The sequence below is a fragment of the Marmota monax genome, unplaced genomic scaffold, assembly GCF_021218885.2.
Source record: "Marmota monax isolate L192 unplaced genomic scaffold, Marmota_monax_Labrador192_F-V1.1 WCK01_AAM20220418_F8-fsc00124, whole genome shotgun sequence".
In the NCBI taxonomy this organism is placed as follows: Eukaryota; Metazoa; Chordata; class Mammalia; order Rodentia; family Sciuridae; genus Marmota; species Marmota monax.
Window position 1 is genome coordinate 4,796,644 of NW_026692505.1, and position 26,938 is coordinate 4,823,581.

The following is a 26,938-nucleotide window of genomic DNA, read 5'->3' on the forward strand; positions in this document are numbered from 1 at the left end:
AGAATTTACACTGTTCTTCTAGCAATAGGTCTCTTTTCCCTTCTCACATCACACACATTCTTTAATTATCAGTAGTAGCTTTTTCTTCAGCCCAAATGAGATTGCATTGAAGGCTAAATTCACACCCTAGAGTAATTACATAATTAGACTAGAGTGAATCTTATATTGTCCTCTATGATACCTTCTATTCCCCATCATGTCACTTGATAGAAGCTGCCACTATTTTTAATGACCAAATCAGTAGATTTAAGAGCCTGATTTATCCAGTCATAGGGGTGGACTAGAGAAATTCTTCTCATGGGAGTCTGAAAATTGTTTAGGGCTATAGATCGGTCTTCAAAGGAATGCATTTCCACTGTTGTAAAATGAAGGTTTTCTTTGTTTTTTTTTTTTTTTGTCTCAGTATTCTAATCATCACCTAGGTGACTACAATTATACCAGTGGCTCTAACAGTATGGTGTCTGAACCTGCAGCATCATTTTCACCTTGGACTTGATAGAAAAGCAAGTTCTATAGGTCCCTCCCAGGAATATTGAATCAGAAACTGTGAAAACCGAGCCACATGATCTACATCTTGACAAGCCCACCATGGGATTACACTGCACCCTGGAATTTTAGAATGATTGATGCACACTGTTAAAAGATTTTAAAATATTAAAATCTAGACTCTTATGCAATTTTAAATAATTTTATGTAAGTTTATTTAACTCATTTATAAGGGGTGTGGTACATTGTTACAGAATTCAGATAACTATACATATCTAGGCAATAAATATGCTGAGGTGAATTTATAAAAGATGTAAGACTGTTTTATCCACAGGGCAATAATCAATTGCATTCCACCCAGCACAATCCATTTGCATTTCTATGGATCATTTTTCATATTACTGGTTCTCTACAGCCAGTTTGCTACAAGAGTTGTAAAGTAGCCATGGGCACTTACTCTACTCAGGACACTTAATTTTTTTTCTCTTTTGTCCATTTCAAAATCTTTTATATATGTATGTATATATATATATATATATATATATATATATATTTTTTTTTTTTTTTTTTTTTCCTGACAACTTATGCTCTTCAGGGGCTAAATATGGTTAAACATCTTTCATTTTGGAAATTCTGAGTCAACCCATCTCAACATATTCATTTCTAAGCCTTACCATGCCTCAGGCCTGTTTCCAGTTTACCTCCGTTAATCCTTTAATTTTCAGATAACATGGAAATGAGAGAGATAAAATGATATGTCTTTTCTTGTAGACATCATGTGAGCATTTTATTGCCCCAAGAATGAATATGTCAAGAAAAATGTGAAAATAGAATCCTATTATCTCAGAATTTCAGGGTTGCAAATAAATTGATGTCATGTGTAGATTATCTTCAGGGAAACAAAATTGTGCTAAATTGGCAGTAAGACTCTACCATGTGAAGTCAATGATTTATAAAAAATAAAGCAAGTATCCTGATATGTTATTGTATGTAACAAGGTCAAGTTCTACAAAAATAGAATTGTGTAAATTCAGCAAAATTCAACTGTTCCATTTCTGTCAAAGTTTTAACCAACTCATACTGACATAAGTACTCAAGTTATAAAAATGAAACTTGTCAATAGCAGAAACAAAATATCATCCTCATCCTTTTCTCTTAAGAGAGAAGTATCTCATTTAAATAGTTGTCAATAATAAATTAGCTTTAATTAAGATGTTAAAAGATGTATTAGTTGATGGGTGACAAATAAGAGCAATGAAAACATGAGGTTAAGGTATAATTCAAAAAACTGAGCCTACTGTTCTGACCTCCATACGCTTTCTTTTAAAAAGAAATTTACCTGTGGCCCTCTTGGCTTAAGTCAATAGGTTATGCTATATTCCAAGGCAGATGACCTTTTTTTTTTTTTTGGAGAAATGCAGAATGCAGACCCCCAAGGCTCCTCATTGTCAATAAGAGCACAGGTTAACCGAAAAGGGAGATTTTGTGACTTTACATAGATGGGAGATAGGAAAATTCTAAGTAAATGCCCCAACCATAAAATTTATAAGAGCAACTTTCAATTAGAATAGTCAGAACAATCCAAAGTGACACAGAGTTACCTTGGATCTTTAGCCAGTCATTATAATAATAAAATTTCCCCTCTAGGGGGCAAGAGAGTGTACAGTGGGGACCTATAAATCTGAAACAATTCTGCTGCCTGTCAAAAGTCAAGGGGTGGACCTGGGCAGTACTCTCTAAAAACATCCATGGGTCCCCCAATAAAAGGACAGAGAAAGAGGGGTATAAGATTGCTCTGAGAGGACCTGCAATCTGTCTTCAGAGTGTCCTGCATTTCTCTATTTTTAAAACCCTTACTCATAAATGCAGGTCTGCTAGTCTGAAGGACTCATCAAAATGTTTCTGGTGTAATTGCAAGCACCATAAGAATCACAAGCTCCCGTGAGAGAAGACAACCTGGGTCACCTCCACTCCACAGATGACCTGGCTCCACAGCAGTAAATAGGAAAGACTACTAATGTATACTTTATTTTAAAAAAGAGAGATATGAAAAGAGAAACTGGAATTTTGTGGGGTTTTCATTCAGATCTACTAGGTAATTTTGGTGAACTTGGAAGATCATTTAATTTCTTTTGGTCCAAATTTTCATAACTTTGAACAAAGAGCTCTGTATTATATGGTAGAATACTACATACACAATAAAGCAATTATTAGTTCTAAGATAAAAACACATTTATACTATGTGCCATTGATTATAACTATATGGAATTTTGTAAATTTTGGTCTGAAAGCCCTAGAACTTCTGATATTGAAAATTTCAGATATTGATATTTTGAAGGTGGTTGAAAATATTTATTATTACTTAGAGTTTAGAAACACTACTCCATCAAGAGAAAATTGTAATGATAATCAAATATGTTAAATATAGCAGTACTAGGCTAAAACTCTCCAGCTTCCACCTAGTAGTCCTCGATTTACAAAACTCAAAGAGAACTACCATTAGTCAATACTATGTGTAGAAGATTCTTGCATAGCTTTTAATAGAACATAATAATATTCACACATCAAGTGTATTCCCTGAAATGTCATAAATTTTCTGGGTATTTTTCTAAGGACTTTTTTTCAGCTCATAATGACTGTCCTAATTCTTTACCTAGTCAATATCCTTCTCAATCTTCAATGTATAGCTCAAAAGACATGTACATTTTTTTCTTTTTAAATGTTCTATTTCTTCTGCATGCATAACTATATCATAATTGTTAATCATTTCTCTTAAAATTATTCATACCTCAAGTTGGCTTTTATTTGATTTTGCTTTGTGGAACAATGAGTTAGGTAAATATTTACTACTTCCTCTCTATTGTGAGTTTTTGGAGAGGAGGGACCATGTTGTTATTTAACAGCTTAGTGCCCAACAAAGTACTTGAATCTGAATTAGTTATACAACAAATGTTTGCTAAATTTGAATGGCACTTTACAACCCAGCTGACTACAAAAATGACAAAAAAAAAAACTGTGAGAAAATGGTATATCAAATCATTGAAGACTTTTGTCCTTTCATGTCTCTGAGGAGAAGAAACTATTTATCTCTGACATATGTAATTTTTTCTTCCAGTAAAATCAAAGTCCTTTCAGTCAAGGGATTGTGGTTAATGATGTATTTTTTAAGCACCATCATCACAAATTCTATAAGCTTGGCTCTCTCCAAGAAGCTCAGAGAAGGCTTAGTTTCATTATTTCTGAAAACATCACCCTCTTACGAAAGGGAAAATGAGTTTCAGAGATATTAAGCAATTAGTCCACAAGAACCCTTCGTCCAAAAGCTAGAGCTGCTATTTCATAGTCTAGGCCACTGTTCTACATATTAAAGCAGAATGCTGAAATTACAGCTCCACACAATTACTTTCCTCAAACTTAGTGTTTATTCAGCCAATAGCTGACTTGAGTTGTAACATTTAATTAAGAACCAGAGGAATCCAATTAAGTATAAAAGATGTTTCCAAATATACACAATAATGTGTCTTGCCTAGAATGCTGCACTATCTCTGTAAATTTTCAAATGAATTCTTTCCTCCAATATTCAGGTGTGATTTGGGTATATATAAAAATTCTTTGCATGGATCCAGAACCTCATCATTTCCACTTCACACATATTTATAGCCTGAGAACCCAACTCTAATCCAAGGTAACCGGTGCAGAATTGTAAGCCCTTAGTCAGTGGATCCATGGTTGCTTTCAGTTGTTGGCCACAAACCCTATAAGAGTCAGAATTTTTGAAACAACAACATAAAAAACCTATGAAATGCCACACAGCTTTGTTATGGTCAGATGGTTTCACTCTTTATGCTTTGAAGCAAGAAATCCATTAGGCTTTTTTTCCTGGGTAAAGGCCTTTTTTATTTGTTTGCACCACTAGACCATTTGATTTTTGTTATAAGGCTGTACTATCTTCACTGCAAATAAAAACACATTTTGGTCTGATACATTTGTGTCCCCTGTATTCTAAGAAGAAATATCCTTTTAAGGAATTTCAGATTGCTATAGTTATGAAGACAAACATCAAATTTTGAGAAAATACAGGGGAGAGATGAAAGGTGCAGAGGGAATTGTGAAATCCAGTCAAGATTCAGAGCAATGTAGTATCCCTGTGATTTCTTTTTAAATGTTTCCCCAGAGAAGCTTGAAGGAAAGTTTTGCTCAGTGTTTAAGAGAATAAAGGAAATCCATCATGACACATTTCATTGGGGGGGGGGGGGAACGGGACTCAGAAGACTAGATTCTACTCCAATTACTTTTATTTATTAGTATCCTTTTAATGCTATTGATATCACAAAACAAAAAAATGTAAATACAAATTTTCCTTAAGACACCATTTTGGAGGTTGCATATTGTAAACGCATTTTCTCATCTAAAGATATCCAAATTTCTTAATGTTAATATCTGCAAGCAAACAGTCTTCTGGAACTTAAAATGAAGTACTTGCTTAATGGTCTATTGAATATATCATTGATCTTTTTACCAATTCTGGGGATACCTTTTTCTTTTTTTAGAAAGGCAGTCTATGATTTTGGTGCAGCTGTTTCAAAAAGTAACAAGAACATGTACCTTGTTTTCGACTTCAAAATTCAGAACCTACTCCATCATTCCATAGGTAAGTTTATCTACTTACATATAATATGAACTGAAATGCATTCTGCTGGCACGTGCAACAAGTTAAAACAAACAAATAAATAATTTTTTTAAAAAAAGCAGTGGCAGATTTAATACATGTTTCAATGCCTTCTTGATTCCTAATCAGGATTCTTTCCCTTAAAGAGAGATCCTAAAATTATTTTATTAATTAAATACATTAATTATATTTTTAGTACCAGGTTTCAAGAATGTATAAATAATCATAAATGACTCACTTTGTCATACTTGATATTTAACAGATTTTTTCATTGAGAAAGTTGAAATGGGATAGCTTCAACATTGCTATTTTCCAATATGAAGTTTTGTTCCTGTGGGAGTATGGCCTGTGGGGGTGGCTTTCTCTATTTGGCTACAGCATGCACCATAGCTTCCTCTAAACTCAACTAAAACCATGTGCCTGAACAACCAATAAGGCCCTAGATTTCCATAAGGCTGAGACCTAGCACAGTGAGCATTCACTCTTTGGCATTTTTACTATGAAGGATCAATTTTTCACTGTTTTGATGCTACTGTTGTGTGCTTGTTTTTTTCTGTTGAGTTGTTGCTGGTTTCAAGACTGCTGTTTATTGCCTTGTATATTCTTGAAGATTTCATAATATTTGTACTGTGTCATGTTCTTCAAGTGTCTGAATGTTGGACTAAAATATATCTCAAGAAAATCTCGGTCCTAATCTAAACTCTCACTTTGATGCAAAGTTGAGTTGTTTTCCTGAAAAACAAAAACAAAAAGCTTAGGCTTTAGAGAAGCTCTTTAGAGTGTATTCCTCTCCAAACAGGAAAAAGAAACTTGGATATTTGGCAGTGCTTATGAGGACACGGTTGGTGGCACTATTCTCTCCAAGCAAGTATTGAATGAATGCCCCAGGATAAAATTAGGACTGCCGTGCTTGGTGCTGTGAATCATATGAAACAAAAAAACCAAAACCCTATGCTTCCAACCAATTTATAAACCCAGGGATCCTTTGGAGGAGGAGAGCAGTGCCATTTACCTCCTGTTACTTCAATTTGGCAAAGTAGCTCTCTCTTAGCTGGATTTTATATTCCACTGTATTGTTTAGTACAGTAAATATCTAGAATTATAACAGTAACTGTTTCTAAAGAGTCTAACAGATTTTATAATTTTTATGTACTTTTTAAAAAATATTTTCTCCTGTCATACCTCTTCCACAGAATGCCAATGTGATTTTTTTACTCAAGTGGAAATGTAGACATAAAAGAAAAAAAAAAACTGTGAAGTTTCCAATTATCCTAATAGCAGCTTCTAAAATTTACTGCTTTTTATAGGTCAGAACTGCATACATGATTATTAATACTAAGACACTACAAGGAGGTATTACTAGCTGCTCATATTTAGGAAGGTATGGAGAATAGGAGGATAAAGAGTTTGGCCAATGTTCTTATAGAGTCAGATTTCAAACCAAAGGGTTTTTTTTTTCTTGTTTTTCTCTCCAAAGTTCATGCCTTTCTATTTTTCATTACTCATATCCCCATACCTTATCACAGAATGATGTAGATGTGTGATGATCAGATAAATATTTGATATCTGTCTCTCTCATGGTAGGTAGCATTTGCCAATTTATCTGGTATAATACTCATCTTCATAACATGGAAAGGCATAATAAGTGATGAAGACTGTGTAGATGGAAGAAATAAAATAGAATCAACTATGTTTACACCAACCAAAGCTATATTTCTTCACTTTTTTTCAGCTTCTCTAAGGCCAATATTTGTAAATTAAAGGACCTAAAAGACCTGCTAATACACCTCTACCTTTGTGTCTATTACCTCTGCTAGGATTGAACCAACATTTCTATCGCCATGTTGGAACAAGTGAGGAGGATACTAACAGTGTAAGCAGCATGACATGCTAAGAAGAATGAGCACAAACACAGGCTCTCCCCTTTTGCAGTTTGTTTAACATTCAGGCCACCTTTGTATATTTGGCCCATTTAACTGTACCCAGTATATATATAAAGAAGGGCAATTAAAATAAAATATACAGTGCATTTTTAGTCTGTCTTCAGACTTATATCAGATTCAGATTATTACTCTCCCTATATCAACCAATTTGTTTATCATCATAATCTTTGCTCATCAGCTAAATCAGTTCTTTGTCCTCTTTTGGCTGCCAGTTGCTATTCAGCCCTTTGGATTTGGCAGCTTGGTTTTGTTCTATCAACCCACAGACACTTCCTGAAATGACTTTTGTTGTTCTGCTTAGCCCTGTGGCATTGTACAACTTTCACTTATTAACCGGGGAAGGGGAATGAGATATCTGCCCTGATTTTCTGCATATAGATAAACTGGACATTGTAACCCAGTGGAAAGAAGGCAAGAAGGTCAGCAAGGATTGTCACTAAGCAGAGTGCGCATAAGAAGATACTCCTCTGTGATACACATTTCCAATACCAAGAGTGTTAGCACCTGCAGGAGTCATTCCATGAACATTAGCTCTTTCTGGTTTGTGATACTATACTATGCCAGGATCCCTACTGGACATGGATTCATGGATTTTTTTCTCTGCATACCTTTTAAAAATCTTTACCATTTTTCGGTTGTGAATATTTCTAGTGGAGTTGCTCCTAGGATTTCTCTCAAGAGAAGGATATTTTCCCTTTTCTCACAAAACCAGATCCTGTTATTCAGAATTATAATATGCAAGTCTGGCAAATATTTGACTAGGTGACTTAGTGTTAAACTTAATCATCCAGTAGGGCTTTGCCTTTGAACCCCATAAAAAGAAGATTCCAATTTTCCCATTACAAATTAAAAATAAGTAGTAATATGTTGCCAGGAGATAGTGACTCATGTTCTGTTTCAGGAAAACAAAAACAATGATAATCAAGTACCAGAAATCATACCCCTTAACATCTATGACATTTCTTGAGAACAGAATATGCTTGTGTATATTATTGGCCTCATTCCCCCAACTCCCTACATTTTAAAAAACAATTAATGCTCAGTAATCCATGTATTCTTTAAAGAAAGGAACTCATATAAAAACATGTAGCATATAATAGACATATAACATAAACAATACTCTAGGATACTTATAAAAGTGTGCCAAGACCATTCTGCTTATAGTTCAAATGCATTTTCCTAGGTGAAATCAAGGCCTTGTGAATTCAAATTTTTAATATGAAGCTTAGGAATGTGAAATATTAATAACAGCAACAGAATGTGATTTTTTTGCTTAATAAAAAGAAATTACTGCTGTAGAAGTAATGTATGGGCCAGTTTCATGTAGAACGGAAAGTTTGTATATGGGTCCTCTGTATTAGATATAACACTGTCTCTGTTTTCCACTTTATCTATTCTTTCAACACTTTTGTCCGTTCTGCCAGTTTTGCACTTACATAACTTTTCAAGCCCTTCAATTCCATCACTACTATTTAAATATTTAAATCAGAATTCAGAGAGATGAATTCCAAAGTTTTTTTTCTAAGTTTATGTGTACTTTTCACTTAATAGAATTAACTATAGATTGCGATTTATTGGAGTTGGGTTCTGCATGTTTGTATCTCTTCAGATAAACTCTAGGACAATTTATGAATTTAGAAGAGAGATTATAAGGTTGTTACAAAATAAATGCTATGGACAAATTATATTGTTATATTTTGTACATATATGAATATGCAACAACAAATTCCATCATTATGTATAATACACAAAAAATGTAGAAAAAAGGATCAAAACAACCCATAATACATTAACAATATTATTTTTAATCATGTAAAAAAATTCATTCATTTTCAGAAAACAAAACACATTTTAAATACTTCTTTTATAACCTTGTAATTTAATAAAAGAATGTTTAATTTAGGATTATTCAAATGAATAATGAGGTCAGACTTTACATCAATATTTCTTTAAGTAGCATTTCAATAACTATTCACTAAGTTTTATTATATAGAGAGTCTATGTTGGCCACTGCCATATTTAACATAGTTAAATTTCAAGCTATATGAATAGGCAGGACTTCTTATTACTCTAACAGAATAAAAACATCATAAATTGATAAAACATTCCTGGAACTCATAATTGAATATAGAAAGTTATAGGATATGTGGTCAGTAGGAAAAAATCAACTGTTTTCCTACATGGGAGGAATGAATAATTCAAATTTCAACTATTAAAAAAACTACAGTATTGAATACCACAGAAAATTAAAATATATAGCTATAAGACTTTTTTTTAAAAAAAAAGATGTATTGACTTTATGTATGGAACACTAAAAAGTTCTAACAAAAAAGAAATGAAAGAAAATTATAGTCAAAATTTAAACACCCAATGTTCAAGGGTTGAAAATTTAATATTGCTAAGATGTTGATTTTTTCCAAACGTAATCTATATATTTAATGCAATCTTATTTCAAATCCCAGCAAGCGTTTTTTTTTTTTTTTTACATTTGACAATCTGACTCTAAAAGTTTTATAAAAAGGCAAAGAATATATGATTGTTAATATAACATTGAACAAGAAGAAAAAAGTCTGATGATTTACCTTCTTTGATTTCACAACATGTTACTACAAAGTTGCAATAACTAGGTCAGTGGGATATTGGTGAAAGAATGTACAAACATCAACAGAACAGAACAGAGAGGTCAGACTAGACCTACGTGGATAAAGCCAACTTATTTTTGAAAAAAAGAATACAGACATTTCAATGGAGAAAAGTGTTTTCACCAAATGATGCTGAAACAATTGTTTGTCCATGTATGAAAAAATTAGAGACAGATGGCACAACTTTTACAAAATGAATCAAAAAAGGTTTGAAGGCCTAAATATAAGTGCAAATCTACTAAACTTCTACATGAAAACATAGGAGAAAATTGATATGGCTTTTGGTTTGATGATGTTTTTCTGGAGATGACACCAAAGCCTACAAAAAACTGATAAACTGAAATTTATTAAGATTAATTAATTTTGACCTGTTAAATATACTGCTAAAAGAACAAAAGATATCTATATCTGGGAGAAATTATTTGCAAAAATTTATCTTATAAAAGACTTGGATTTAAAATATACAAAGAAATTTTAAAACTCAACAATAAGAAAATCATTCAAAACACAGCCAAAAGATCTGAACAAGTAATATCAAATAAGATATAAAGTTAGCAAATAAATATATAAAATTATGTTCAGTATTTCTTATCAGAGAAACACAAATGAAAATACCAATGAACCATCACTACATATCTTCTAGAAGGGCTGAAATCCAAAATGTAATAATATCAATTACTGCTAACAAAGATAAAGAATAAAAGGAAATCTTATCCACTGCTAATATGAATTGAAAATGGTACATTCACTTTGGCAGTTTTTTCCAATGTTGCATGAAGACTGACTTACCATATGATCTAGTTATCACATTCCTAGCTATTTACTAACTTGATAGAAAAATATATATCCCCACAAAATATTTAAACAGTTTCATTCATGACTGCCCCAAACTGGAAGCAACCATGATGTCTTTCAGTGGATGGATATACAAGTAAACTGTTGCACATCCACACACTGGAAAACTTTGGTTGTGAAAAGAGATGAACTACCAAACCATACACATGAAATGATGCATTTTGTTAAGTGAAAGAAACCAGTCTAAGGCAGAGACAGGCAAAGTAATAGAGATGGCAAACAAACCAGTTGTTATCAGGGGTTCAGTGGAGTAGGGGAAGGTTGAATACATAAAACACATAGGATGGTTCTTTATGATTCTATAAGGATGCATATATGAAAAAAGGCATTTATCAATATCTACAGAACTTTATAGCACAGAGTAACCCTACACCTGTATACATTTATAAAAAAAAAATATCTAGGAGATTTTGGGATACCGATATACCATGCAGACTGTGACATAAGAAATATATGGAAAAATTTCATTGAAGGGAGTGGGGGAGGGTGGATAGAAAGTTTCTGATTTAAGCAACTTTGAAAATAAGGCAAGAGGAACTTCATACAAATGCTGTACTATATCATTGATAAATCTGTATCTCAAAAGAGTGTTTAGTTAACATTTGACACCACAATTCTTGTACAGTAAAACTAAGCAATGGCTTAACTAGATGTGAATAGTGCAGTTAGATCTCCCACTGTGGGAATGCCAGTTCATAGATAAAATGAGATGACTAAAGTGATCCGTGTGGCGGTGTATTAGAAGTAGAGACATAAGTGCAAACTCATGTTCAGCTTACTATGGATCAGATAAATATGTGTAAAATATGTAGTTATGTATATACACATAACTGAGTATACATACCTCTATTTCCCTGTTCTGGCAGTTGAGTGGACTTGGAAGCAACAATAGCCTAGTAATCATAAGCAAATCTAGCATCCAAATCTCACTAACAATATAATAAAAGAGGGGAAAAGACAATTTCGCATGCAAATTTCTCCAAATAATTTATACAAATCTCCCACTCTTAAAGTGATGGAGCTCAAATCCCCAATTATTAAATATGAATGGTATATAGTAACTTCCCTACAAAAAGTACTGTACAGAAAAAGGAAGTAATTAATAACTTTCAGAAGAGAAACTTGGTAAGTGCTCTCTCATCCAGATGATCATGAATAATATCACCAATTATAGATGACATTGATAGTAGGTACCCTTAATATAATGGATAAAGTGGCAATTATGTGATCCTCTTCCCTAAATGCATAAAAACCTAGTCTAACCACAGTAAAATCATTAGCCAAGTCCCAAGGCATTTTATAAAATATTTGACAAGCATTCCTCAAACTGTTAAGGTGGTAAAAAACAAGGGCATTCTGAGGAACTGTCAAAGCTAAGAAGAGAATATGGATACATGACTAAAAGACTAAAAGTGGTATCTTCTGTGAGACCATAGGATGGTGAAAGGGTGTTAGAAAAAAAAATTAAAGATATCCAAGTAAGTATGCACTTTAGTTAAGTAAAAGGAGGAAAAAACAAGTCACTAAATATTTGATTTGGCAAAATTCCCAATAGGGATGGTGGCAGCTGTTTGGAGTTCCTTTGACTTTTGAGTTCAGTATTCTTTCCATTTGAGAAAAGAGGGCTCATTAACCTTACTTGACAGTGTCAGATTCCACATTGCTAACAATTGCCAATAGTTCTGGATCTAAAGGGCTCCTTATTAGCACAAGCCAAATTGTTCAATTATATCCTAAATTATATTCTATTAAGTTTTCCCTCCATTTCTTCTTGTGATGGTTTAGGGAGAGGGGTAGTGGTGAAGCACTATATTGGGGTCAGATGAGTTTTGAAAGTTTTGTCAAATAACTGATTTTATTCAAATTTATATTAATGTTTTTATAAATTTTTAGCTATGGTTTATGGGTAGTGACTTTTGAAAGCAGCATAACTAGAAAACTGCATAAAAAAGAACTTTCAATTATTCTCAATGAAAGATGAAGTATACATAAATTATTGTGATATTTAAAATCCTTTTTCATAATCATCAAATAACTGTCCTCCTCAGTGAAACTTTATACCTATTACAGCATATTGGTGGATATATCATAACATTTCAGGTGATTTCAGATTGATGGTATATAGGTAACCCATGTGTGCTTTAGTGCATCTTATCAAATTATAAGCTTTGCCAAATCCGTGTTTCAGAGCCCAGTGTAGGTATCTCATGTATCCACCACAAATGCCAGTATTCACATGTCTTATCAATTCTGCCCAGTGTTTGCCAGACTGAATTGTGGCATCAGAAAAATATTTGGCTCCTCTGAGGGGCCTTCTTGTACACCATTTGACCATGGGCCAATTGGCTTCTTTCTCACCTCTGCAGGTCTCTATGCTGGCATGAGAATATTTAGGTAAGAACAATATCCACAGCAATGCAAAGTAGCTTGCAGGTTTTCAACCCAATCTCCAAACCACTGACATTTGTAGAAGAAAATAAAAATAAATGAATGTGGCTGTGTTTCACACACTCTTTATATATCTACTCAGGGTGCTATTGGCTTTGTTTGGATCTAGGACTTCTAAAGCTGATAGAGAAATAATATTTCAATCTTTTCAAAGTTATGGGAGTTTAAGAATTTGATTAATACTTTGGGCACTGTTAGAAAAAAAAAGGATTATTCAATCATCCTAGGTTTTCACTTTATTTCATGATGTTTGCTCTGAGTATCATGATTAGCAAGCTAAGGTCACCAGTTTTTGAGGTTCTTCAGTAATTCTTCTGTACCACCTCAGGTTTAGAGGAAAGAGTGGGTTCCTGTGAGTTTCCTACACAGGGTGTATATTCAGCTTGTTTCTGAACCAGGGGAGTGGGAAGGATTTGATAAGATGTGCTGAAGCACACATGGGTTACATATATAGCATCAATATGAAGTCATCTAAATTGTTGTGATACATCCACTACTCAAGCCCTCCAACTATTACAGGAACATTGCTTCCCTGAAGCACTTCATGGGAAACTTTTATTTTTCCCAGGAGGTTTTGAAAAATTTTATATAGTCAAATGATTTGTTTTACTTTCATTCTTTTCCATAACTAAGAGGACAAGGAGAGAAACAGAAAGAATAAAATCTGAACAAATCCCAAATCTGTAAATTCATTCTCTGAAAATGTACTAACTGGATTTAATGACGAAATAAACCATTGATGCAAATATTGATATGGAAATAATTTTAGATTTCCAGTGGATTATAGCACCTGTTCATTTCTACCAAGGGAAGAAGTATAGTTAATTTTTTATTAATTTTTGACTACTTGCAATAACTTACACTTATTTTTATTATGGAAAAATATTTGTTAAAGAACAGGGCCCCTGAAGTTGCATAAAAATTATGAACTATAAACTAAAAACTTTAAATTTTCTTTTCTTCACATTTTATTCTTTTGAAATCTCCATGATAATAATATTTTAAATAAAAAAATTAAAAACAAATAAAAGCCCACATTGAAAATAACTTACTAGATTTTGGGTTGTATTACATGCTCAGTCATTTAATTTCCACAACACCTACCACCTTATAATATATAAATTCCTTATTTATTAGTATGATCGTGTGAGATTTTCTTTGGCTTTATCTACTGATAAATCACAAATGGCTAGATAATACTGGTTGTACAAAGGCTCTCAATAAATATTTGTTAAATGAAAATAAATTATTTTACTTCTCCCTTATTTAGATGCTATGGGGGATGTCAATTGCATTCAGGATAAAGGTGAGATACATATTAGACAAACCAATTTCAGGGTTTTTATAAGATTAAACTTTGGGGCCTTTCTTTAATTTTAACCATACTAATTTAACAAATGGGTTATGATAAAGGCCTGAGAGTCTTGTCAATTCAAGGATCGTCAATCCAAAGTGTCTACTTCACTTTTCATAATTTATATTTGATAGATTTTGTTTCTTTCCATCTACAAGAACGCTTTAAAATCCTCATAATTAGCTCTTAGTGTTATATTTTTATGTTTGGTATTTATTGAATAACTGGATAATTCCACAGAACACTTTTTATGTACTAAAAATAAAATCTGCCTAAAGGTTCAATTAAAAAATCATCATAATCACACTTTTTCTCTCTGCAGAGCAAGGTACACTCTTCATTGTCTACTCCAGTATCTGCCTGAGAAGATTAACTAATGACCTAAAAGAGGTTCCTGAAAAGTTATTAAATTCTGATCTCAGTACCTCCATAATAGTTATCAGATCTCTTCCTTCATTCCATTTTCATGGCCAAAATCTTTATATCCTCATTAATTTTTATTTAAACCACTGTAAGTGGCCCCCTCATTTCTTGAATGCACTATTGAATGTCTAATATATCTTATGCATTGATTGCCACCTCTGTCTCCCTCATCTCCAGATTTATTACTCATACATCTGCTAAAAGCTAATCTTGAATCATAGTACTCATCTTACTCCTCTTCTGCCAGGATACATTCTGGGAAGGAAGGACTAATAGTCTCCTCTTTTACTCTATGCAAAGATATCCTCAGGTTTACCTTCCTTTCTTTGGAAATGCATTAACACAGGGACTGTGTTATCAGGCATCATTGTCTGTTAACTCTGATTGATGAACCGCATGTCTGGGAGGTCTCTGGATGAACATATAGATCCTAAAGGTCTACATGACAAAACTCTACAAAAAAACATGCTAGGAAAAACAAGCCTTGTCTTCCCTGAGTGGTACTTCTTAGAAAAACCAGGACTTCTAAGCAGGCTACTCTTTAACTACTCACATGGGCTGTCATAAATGAGCCTTGCCTATGCTGGTATGACGTGCATCTGCCCACGTGGTCTCAGTCCTCAACTTAGCACATCCCTTATGTGGCCTGTGAAGTAGTGCTAGAGCTGTTGTGTGAATTTTTGAGAAATACTTGATGATATGATGCTCTCGTGTGCTTTTCCATCTTCTGTTCTTCCTTAAAGCTAAATATATTTAGTATATATACAGCCAACGGTGCACTATGAATATGAATGTATGTCTGAAATTAAGACCACTGGTGCAGTTACAGGGTAGATGACACACCATCCATGGCAAACAGCAGGCACACACTATATCCTATCTGACTTCAGCGTTATTATCCTTTTCCCTGCAAAACCAATTAGGATATCCAGAGCTGAAAGTAAAAGTGATTACAAACCCAATAGCTATAGAATGCAAGCAACTTGCGAACAGAATAAAAATCTCATTCATTTTGTATGTTTTCCACATCTTACACCTAGTGCTTTATAGAATGCTACATATCAATTATGTAAATGAATTACATACAAATCCCTGTAGCTTTTTTGTAATATTTTGTCATCCTCTGACTTCTCAATCCTCTCTTCCACTGTCCTCACTGTCATATCTAAATATGTTACTTTTCTGTGGAACATATCACATTTTTCATTTATTCTCAGTAATTAATGCAAATGTACTTTCTGACTTCCTAACCTGTCGTTCCCAAAATTCATTGTGTTTAAGATTCACTTATAAAGAAACATTTAGAAATGTAGCATTTCAGTTTTAACTCTAGAAATTCTAAAAATAGAACTGGATTCATTCCCAGAATCTGCATTTTTAAACAGCCCTCTCAGCTAAGTCTGATCTTATAGTCTCCCTCCCATAATGTATATCACTATGCCTAATGGGGGACACCTCATTTTCTATTTCTTCTGCCCTTTACATATGGTAATTGACATATAGCAAAATTTATGGAAATAAATTATCCAAACAGAAATACTTTTATATCAAATAATTCAAGGAACCCTGAGATAAATTAGAGGTTCCCCTTAGTGAATGACTCCAAAATAAGAAATAAAAAAAATTCTAAATATAAAGAATAATTTTCTAAGAATCACCAAATATCTTATAAAGTCATAGAATCTACAAAGCACTCCTTCATGTAATCCTTTTAGTGTTCTCCTTAGTTTTTGCATCATTAGACACCTTGACCAGATGATTGGTCATCTAGTCTATATTTAATTTTATAGATGGTAAGTTAATAAGTATTTAATGACTTTGTAAAATGGCTGTATAATAGTTCCCTATAATTCTCTTCTGGATACTTTACCCAAAGTTGCTTCCTAGGAATTTATGCCCATTTTCTAATTCTTTTTTTCTGAAAAATAGTGCTTCTTCCAGGTGATAATTCTTCAAATATTTTAGAGATGCTTTTAGTATTTCCCCCTACACATTTCCTTCTAACAATATTAAATACAAGAAATGGTTTTCAGACTCCTCACCATCTGGTTGTCTTTTTTCTAAATCTATTCTGGTGGAAAATTATCCAGTTTAAATCTACTTCCAATCACCAATATGAGAAGGTTTGTTGTTGTTGTTGAAATTCAAATAATTATATACACGACAACTGTCAGAACTTTGTCCTCTGCACCTGTGTTCACCTGTGTTTTGAATTTTAAAATGTTCTCTTAAGAGATTAAACAATTTTCATGCTATCACTCCCTCCAAGCTAACTCAAAATGCCAGTTCTGGAAAGGAAAAATAACACTGGCAAGTTCCCATGTTTCCTGCTTAAGGTTGAGTCTTCCTGTCTGATCTGAAGAGATCTGATTTAGGCAGACATGCCATGATGGCTATTCTAATGGCTTTACTCTTCCAGATGGCAAATCCACTCTTGGCCACGTGTGCAGAGTCTAGTGCTAAGAGAAATGGTAATACTCCTTTTAAATCCAAACATGCATTGGCAGAAATGAAATCCTGTGGCCATCTCTGGGCTTTTACATTTTTTCCCCAGGAACATCTAGGCAAAAGGTCCTCCAGTATCAGAATCCTTTGTTTTATACATCGTTCTTTTCCACCATGCCTTGTATTACTTCATATCTAAGAGCACACATCAAGGTTGGGATTTGAATTTTAATTCTGTCCTTGATGCTGATTATGTGATCTTGGATTAAATCTAGTACCAAACCTGCTCTTCCTTGCCTAGATTTCTTTAGCTCTTTAACTCAGAGATCTCTTCCAACTATAAATCATGTGCCAGTATCAATCATGCTGAATTAGCTTTATCACATTAATATTGCTTTCCCTCATCTTTGGGGGTTATACTCAGCAAACACAAAGTCTTTCTGAAAGCATCTATAAAATGGGTCCATTGTTACTGCTCCTAAAGGACAAGAGACACATTCAGGTGTTTACTATGAATAATGGTGAGTGGACACATGAATGAACTAGAGCATGGACGGTAACTCAATAACTCAATCCTCATTTTTTTTTTGTTCCTTCTGCTTGGTGTGCACAATCACTTTCCAAGAGATGGCACTGCCAAATGTGTGGGCTGAACAAAAAAAGGAATTGTGTGACAAAAGAGATCACTACTTAGGAGACAGCAAACACAACTACAGTAGAAGAGGAAAATTTCACTAATGGTCTAAGTAAAACCAAAATGCAGAGGGAAGAGCATACATTTAAATGATAAGTTAAGGAAGCTCCCTATAACAGTCTGACAGCACATCCTCTGAAGAAAGCTAGTTACAAATCATCACCATTATAGCTGGTAGCACAGAATAGCAAAATAGTTCACAGTAAAGGAAAATCAGACAGGAGCAGAAAAACCCAAAATAGAAATAGAAATAATGGCAATTTTACCAGAGGACAAAATGCTATATCTCCTTTATTAGACTAAACCTGCATGTTAACACTGTGGAGGCAGAGTAGATGTAATAGAAGCCATTGGTATTCAAATCACTTGTCATAGCCACCCTTTAATCCAATCATGGCATAAGGTGCAAAGCAGAGAAATTAGGAATTTATTAGAAGAAACAGGAATAACTAGGAATATGAAGGGTGACAAGCTTAAACTGCTGAAACCCATAACCCTTGCCTTGCAGAAGACTCCTATTTATCTGTCTGAAACGGTTGAGGAAACATGTTCTACATACAAATAACAAACCAGCAAACAGAGGGTTTTGCCCTCTGTCAATATAAAATGTTGGACAAAATTCTATTATCATATGAAATTTTCAAAACATATAATAACCACATTTATTCTTTTTATAGGGGTTCTTATTTCTTAACTAGGAGTTAAGGAGCAAAGTTAAAATTGTAATTTTATGTTTTTGGCAATTATAGAACTTTGATTTTATAAATTAATTTCCAGGTGAGTTAGACATATAGTTATTGTGAACATCCTTAAAACATTACAAAACTATCAAAATAAATGGATATACTCATAATTGAAAAAATAATTGTTACATATAATTTTACTCTCACTCCATAAACCACATTTCTTATTTTAAGAAAGTGTAATTTTAACTTTTAAGTAAATTATAATATTTTTGTAGATAAGGACAGTCATATAACTTATAAGAAATATCAACTAAAAGATTTCTGTTTATTAACCTCTTTTTAAACTTGCTATTTCTATATTATAGTAGTGTACTTGTTCAAGATTTCAATATAAGTCAATAAATAAACTGATTCCCAGATATTGACAATTTTGTTTTAAAATATTTAAGTCAATTATAAAAATTTTTAAAAAAGGAAAATAGGGGTTGTAATGAGTTTGGATGCTAGATTCATATGCTAAAGTATTTAAAGGTGCAGCCTTTGGGAGATAATTAAGTCCTGGGGCAGAGCCCTCCTCAATGAGATGAGTGCCCTTATGAAAGGGGCCCCAGTGAGCTCTAGCCCTGTCTCCACTAGGTAAGAAGATTGTAGTGTGTGATCAGAAGAGTGTTCTTACCAGAAGTGACCAAACTGACTGAATAGGTACTCTAAATTCAGATTTCTATCCTATAGAACTGTGAGCAAGAAATTTCTGTTGTTTATAAACCATGCAGTCTCTGTACTTTGTTAGAGAAGCCTGCAGAGCTGCTATGGTAGAAGAGGAAATAGCATTTGCTGTGACCTTTTTGGAGTCATAAATGCATGGAGCTTCCTAATCAGCCATTTTTATTCAAGTTTTATTATTTTTTTAGTCGCAAGAATGGATGAGTACTTATTAATTAATCATACATCTCATCTGATCATTTAGGGTATAATGCAGTCGTAACCAGTGTTTTGTAATAAGTTGAAAAATTTATGCTAAGGTTACATGAGGACTTAGGAAAAGGAAGCTTAATATTCAACCTTAATTGGGATGAATATAAGGCTATGTCCTCTTGAAATACCATGAATAAAATCTGTGCGGGTACCTTGGTTTAGCAGATGCAAATGTGTTGGCTCTATACGAAATAAATCTCTTTATTATAATCCAATACTTAATGATAGCTTTGGTATTCCAAGAAATTTTACAAATATACTTTCTTGGGATTAATTACTTTATATTCCATTTCATTTTCCACATTTTTCATTGGTGAAGTATAGTTGTACATAATGGTAGAATTTATTTTCACATATTTACACATGCATTCAATACAAGGATATAATTTGTCCAATATCATTACCCAGCACTTCCCTCTCCCTTCTCTCTTCCCAATCCTTGGTCTTTCCTATATTCTACTGATATTCCTTGATTTACATGAGATCTTAATTATTTTAGAATATTATTTTTTAAAGGATGAAGACATTACATTTGATTGGCTGGTTAGTTTAGAAGTTTTTCTCATCGTCTTCTTCATACTTATCAAAAGGCCTGAAATGTTTGACCTATGACTTGATGGAGGGTCTGAATACAGAACATATTAAAAAAAAAAAAAAAAAAAAAACCAATGATCCTCCAGGAGAGTTGCTACATTCAGGTTGAGAAGGCATGTGCACTGATAATCTTGTAGAATAGAAGTCTATTGCTTTTCGTGGCTAGGGATTAGCCATTTGGGAGTTCATAAGGCCAAAAAGCACTGTGAATATGACATCTGATCCCTAAAAGTGCACTTAAACAAATGTGCTTAATAACTGAATTGTTAATGAAAAGAATGTTTCTTTCACATGACAAGGCTTATTAAAGCAGGGGATCTATGTTAGAAAGCAAGGCGCCTCTCTCTCTCTCTCTCTCTCTCTCTCTCTCTCTCTCTCTCTCTCTCTCTCTCTTTCTCTCTCTGTCTCTCATCCCACCCCTTTGGCAGCACTCCCTCACCCCCCACATTCCTTTACCGATTTGTAGATTTGGTGTGTGTGAGGAGGGTTCTCAGTTGTAAAATATCAATATCTGGTCACATTATTGGTTATTCCAATAATACTTAAATAATGACAGTGTCTCTTTCAAAAGAATAATAACAACATACAAAGTGTTGGATACAGGCATTGAAATGATATTACTCCTCCTGAAACTCTTCATTCTCATTTAAAGTTCTCAAACCATATAAACAAATTCCATATCTGAAACATCTTTCACCCTCTTCTCTGTGTTTTTACCTTTAATAATATTCTGCACCCTGTAAAATATGCACTCTTGTGTCCTATTTTGTGTTTTATTTAGAGACAGGGTCTCACTGAGTTGCTGAGTATTTCATCTTTGCTGAGGATGGCTCTGAACTCGAGATCCTCCTGTCTCAGCCTCTGGAGCCAGTGGTATTATAGGCATGTACCACCACACCTTGCCACCACTGCACTCTTGTTAAAGAATTTTCTGACCTAATAAATCCCCAGAAATTGTTTTTTTCTGACTTCTTGTAATATATTCTGCCCAATTCGCTCATGTATGATAGTAATAGTTTATACCTCTACATCAGATTAAATTTGGTCTCCAAATGCACAGAAGTTCCTCACAGCAGGCACTGCATCTCAAACCTCTTAGGTGTTCCCAATGCCTATGTAGATTGTCCAATACATATTAAATTTTCAATGTGTAGCTATATAAAAAGGGCATAATATGTATTTTCTCTTCCTTTTTTTTGTGGCATCAGGAAATGAATCCAGAGGTGCTTAACCACTTTGCCATATCCCCATTCCTTATTTTTAATTTACTTATTTTGTTATTATTTTGAGATGGGGTCTTGCTAAATGCCTTAGGGCCTGGCTAAGCTGCTGAGGCTGGCTTTGAACTTGTGATCCTGCAGCCTATTGCTTCTGAGCCATATCCTTCTCAAAGCTTATATATAAAAAAAATTTAGACAGTAAATTGATGCTTATAAAATACAACCCAATAAAATCACACAGTTTAATGAAAACTTAAAATATGAAAATTCAAATTATTCAATAGTGGAAGATGAAGGCTATTGAGATACCATAACACACTAGGGTACTCCAGTTTATAACCATCTAGAGATGTGGGCTCAAATTTCATACCTAATTAGCTAGTGGCCATGTGATTTGTAACGAATCACTTAGATTTTTTAAAACTCCCCATGCCTCTGTTCTCTAAGTTGAGCAACACAGTTAACAATAGGCACTGTATATAACTTCTTGAGTTATAAGTGATGAGCATAAAATATATGTAAAATAGTAGTAAATCAAAATGTTCTATAGATTAGTTATATATTTTTTGATACTTTGAAAAAAAATATTATTATATCAACAACAATTTTGCATGCTTCCTGAAGTACATATATTTCTTATTTTTTTTTCAGTTTGTACTTTTTTTTATTATTTATTTTTTTTATTGGTTGTTCAAAACATTATAAAGCTATTGACATATCATATTTCATACAATAGATTCGAGTTGGTTATGAACTCCCAATTTTACCCCAAATACAGATTGCAGAATCACATCGGTTACACATCCACATTTTTACATAATGCCCTATTAGTAACTGTTGTATTCTGCTACCTTTACTATCCTCTACTATCCCCCCTCCCCTCCCCTCCCATCTTCTCTCTCTACCCCATCCACTGTAATTCATTTCTCTCCTTGTTTATTTTCCCATTCCCCTCACAACCTCTTATATGTAATTTTGTATAACAATGAGGGTCTCCCTCCATTACCATGCAATTTCTCTTTCTCTCCCTTTCCATCCCACCTCATGTATCTGTTTAATGTTAATCTTTTCTTCCTGCTCTTCCTCCCTGCTCTGTTCTTAGTTGCTCTCATTATATCAAAGAAGACATTTGGTATTTGTTTTTTAGGGATTGGCTAGCTTCACTAAGCATGATCTGCTCTAGAGCCATCCATTTCCTTGCAAATTCTATGATTTTGTCATTTTTTAGTGCTGCGTAGTACTCCATGGTGTATAAATGCCACATTTTTTTTATCCATTCATCTATTGAAGGGCATCTGGGTTGGTTCCACAGTCTAGCAATTGTGAATTGAGCTGCTATGAACATCGATGTAGCAGTATCCCTGTAGTACTCTCTTTTAAGGTCTTCAGGGAATAGTCCAAGAAGGGCAATAGCTGGGTCAAATGGTGGTTCCATTCCCAGCTTTCCCAGGAATCTCCATACTGCTTTCCAGATTGGCCACACCAGTTTGCAGTCCCACCAGCAATGTACAAGAGTACCCTTTTCCCCACATCCTCACCAGCACTTGTTGTTGTTTGACTTCATAATGGCTGCCAATCTTACTGGAGTGAGATGGTATCTTAGGGTGGTTTTGATTTGCATTTCTCTGACTGCTAGAGATGGTGAGCATTTTTTCATGTACTTGTTGATTGATTGTATGTCCTCCTCTGAGAAGTGTCTGTTCAGGTCTTTGGCCCATTTGTTGATTGGGTTATTTGTTTTCTTATTGTTTAATTTTTTGAGTTCTTTGTATACTCTGGATAATAGGGCTCTATCTGAAGTGTGAGGAGTAAAAATTTGTTCCCATGATGTAGGCTCCCTATTTACCTCTTTTATTGTTTCTCTTGCTGAGAGAAAACTTTTCAGTTTAAGTAAGTCCCATTTGTTGATTCTTGTTATCAACTTTTGTGCTATGGGTGTCCTATTGAGGAATTTGGAGCCCGACCCTACAATATGTAGATCGGCGCCAACTTTTTCTTCTATCAGACGCAGAGTCTCTGATTTGATATCTAGGTCCTTGATCCATTTTGAGTTAACTTTTGTGCATGGCGAGAGGAGGGGATTCAGTTTCATTTTGTTGCACATGGATTTCCAGTTTTCCCAGCACCATTTGTTGAAGATGCTATCCTCCCTCCATTGCATGCTTTTAGCTCCTTTATCAAATATAAGATAGTTGTAGCTTTGTGGATTAGTTTCTGTGTCCTCTATTCTGTACCATTGGTCCACCCTCCTGTTTTGGTACCAGTACCATGCTGTTTTTGTTACTATTGCTCTGTAATATAGTTTTAAGTCTGGTATCGCTATACCGCCTGATTTGCACTTCCTGCTTAGAATTGCTTTTGCTATTCTGGGTCTTTTATTTTTCCATATGAATTTCATGATTGCTTTATCCATTTCTACAAGAAATGCCGTTGGGATTTTGATTGGCATTGCATTAAACCTATAGAGAACTTTTGGTAATATTGCCATTTTGATGATGTTAGTTCTGCCTATCCATGAACAGGGTACATTTTTCCACCTTCTAAGATCTTCTTCTATCTCTCTCTTTAGGGTTTCGTAGTTTTCATTGTATAAATCTTTCACCTCTTTTGTTAGGTTGATTCCCAAGTATTTTATTTTTTTTGAAGATATTGTGAATGGAGTGTTTTTCCTTATTTCCGTTTCAGAGGTTTTGTCGCTGATATACAGAAATGCCTTTGATTTATGCGTGTTGATTTTATATCCTGCCACTTTGCTGAATTCATTTATTAGTTCTAGTAGTTTTTTTGTAGACCCTTTTGGGTCTTCTAGGTATAGAATCATGTCATCTGCAAATAGTGATATTTTAAGTTCTTCCTTTCCTATTTTTATGCCTTTAATTTCTTTCATCTGTCTAATTGCTCTGGCCAGTGTTTCGAGAACTATATTGAATAGAAGTGGTGATAGAGGGCATCCCTGTCTTGTTCCAGATTTTAGGGGGAATGCCTTCAATTTTTCTCCATTGAGAATGATGCTAGCCTGAGGCTTAGCATAGATAGCTTTTACAATGTCAAGGTAAGTTCCTGTTATCCCTAGTTTTTCTAATGTTTTGATCATAAAGGGATGCTGTACTTTGTCGAATGCTTTTTCTGCGTCTATTGAGATGATCATATGGTTCTTATTTTTAAGTCTATTGATGTGGTGAATAACATTTATTGATTTCCGTATATTGAACCATCCTTGCATCCCAGGGATGAATCCTACTTGATCATGGTGCACAATTTTTTTGATGTGCCTTTGTATCCGATTCGCCAGGATTTTATTGAGGATTTTTGCATCTAGGTTCATCGGAGATATTGGTCTGTAGTTTTCTTTCTTTGAGGTGTCTTTGTCTGGTTTCGGAATCAGGGTGATGTTGGCCTCATAGAATGAATTTGGCAGAGCTCCTTCTTTTTCTATTTCCTGAAATAACTTGAAAAGTATTGGTATTAATTCTTCCTTAAAGGTTTTGTAAAACTCCGCTGTATACCCATCCGGTCCTGGGCTTTTCTTGGTTGGAAGTCTTTTGATTGCTTCTTCTATTTCATCTATTGTTATTGGTCTGTTTAAGTTGTGAGTATCCTCCTGACATATATTTCTTATATTTGTTTCTCCAGAGATAATATAAAGCCTTGTATAATGCCAGAAACTTTGTGGTATATAGCTATATTTTCAAAAATAAGTTAATTCCAATTGTATTTTTGTTAAATTGTTATAGCAACTGAAAAAAAAAATTAAGGAATATACACTAATACATACACAAATGGAACTATGTGAGGAAAAAATGCAAGTCCATGATTATACCTCGTTTTGTTTTGAATCACATATTCATCTATCACAAAAACCATTATAAAAATCAGTGATATACCATGTCCAACCACAATAATAAGATCTAATTGTAATGAGTTTTACCCCATTTATGTATAATATATCAAAATACATCCTATATCTAAAAACAACTAATAAAGAAAATCAGTGGTAAATTCAATTGGTGCACAGGCTATAGGTATTACCTTCTTTACTTCAATGCATGCTTAAACATAATACATAAAACTCACAGAAATCTTAGCACAAATAGACAATCAGCAAAAGTGGCAAAAAGTGCACAGATCCAAGCCATAGCCATTTTTAGAATAGTCTGGAAAAATAATTCTGTAGTAGAGATGGGATACAATCATTCATTAAGAATGGTTATAAAACATCTGAATTTCTCTTTTATTAAACTTAAAAGTGCAGTATTTGAGTAATTGCATGTGATTTCCAAATATTGATTTAGTTTAGAAATAAGTGTGTACCCATTTTTTGAGGACATGTACCCAATCCTTTTAAACTAATAAGAGATAAAAAATTACAGTCAATGGAGCCTTTCCTAGATAATCTGTTAATCTGAAGTCTGGTAATATGAGTGAGGAAAAGAGAAGTCAGAAAGAACACTGACTTCATTGTGAAATCTGGTCAAAATAATTTGAATGGTAAAACACTGTTCTATGTGAAAGATAATGGGTAATAACTGCTGAAAATATTGTTAAGCACTCTAAAATGGGAATAGTATTCAGAACCCAAGCCCTGTCAGTGAAAAGCTGAATTCCTCACTGAAAATCAGTGTTTCTGTTGGTCATGTATCTTTCCTTGTTGAGAAAAGAAAGGTTATAAGCAGCACATTATGTTATCAAAGATGCAAGTAGAAATGGGGAAAAGATTCTGATTGTGAGCTAAAGCTCAGAAAGCAAGATACTGGGTAAAAATTTAGAAAGACTGAATCCTGGTTCATGCCACTCCATTGCCACACACACAGGCAGGCATGTGCTTGTGCATGTGTTTCTCTCTCTCTCTCTCTCTCTCTCTCTCTCTCTCTCTCTCTCTCTCTCTCTCCCTCTCTCTCTCTCTCTCTCACACACACACACACACACAGAGTCCTTTTATGTGTTTAGCAGCAATTCCCCAGGTAGGAAACACATAGGTAAAACTAATATCTTGCCTCCAATTTTCACATGAAGCAATTTTGTTCTAGCTGCTTCATTCAAGAGTTTGGAATCTTTTCCAAGCATGTTTCAGAGTAGTCTGATGAGCTGTAGACTGTGCCACCCTTTCATCTCTACTTCACGAAATCTGAGATGACACTAAAGAGTTAAACAAAATATAAAATTCTAGCAGCATATTCGGCAACCAATGATGGTCTAATCTGATGCTTATATGAGCAATTCAACTCCATGTGGAGAGATAAGCTGCTAAAAAACACTTTAAAATTGATTTGACTACAAATGTCTAAGAATCGTAAAGGATTTAGCACATAGGAGGCACATAATAAGGTCTGAGAAGAGGTCAATTCAAAAATGAAAAGTCTAATAAGAGAAAGCTCAAATATGTCACTGGTAAAAAAAAAGATGCCTTACTTGTAATTTTAGCTACATATTATCCTCCATATAAAAGAGTAGATGTTTGCTTTATTATCAGTACCATACTATATGGGCACTTGTTTCCCATGTTA

At 33.9% G+C, this 26,938-nt stretch overlaps 1 protein-coding gene across 14 annotated transcripts in view; it reads right to left on the reverse strand.

The window, feature by feature from the left end:
• Window positions 1-26,938, reverse strand: part of Ptprd (protein tyrosine phosphatase receptor type D) — a 2,207,759-nt gene that overhangs the window by 1,684,121 nt on the left and 496,700 nt on the right. The window lies entirely within an intron of this gene.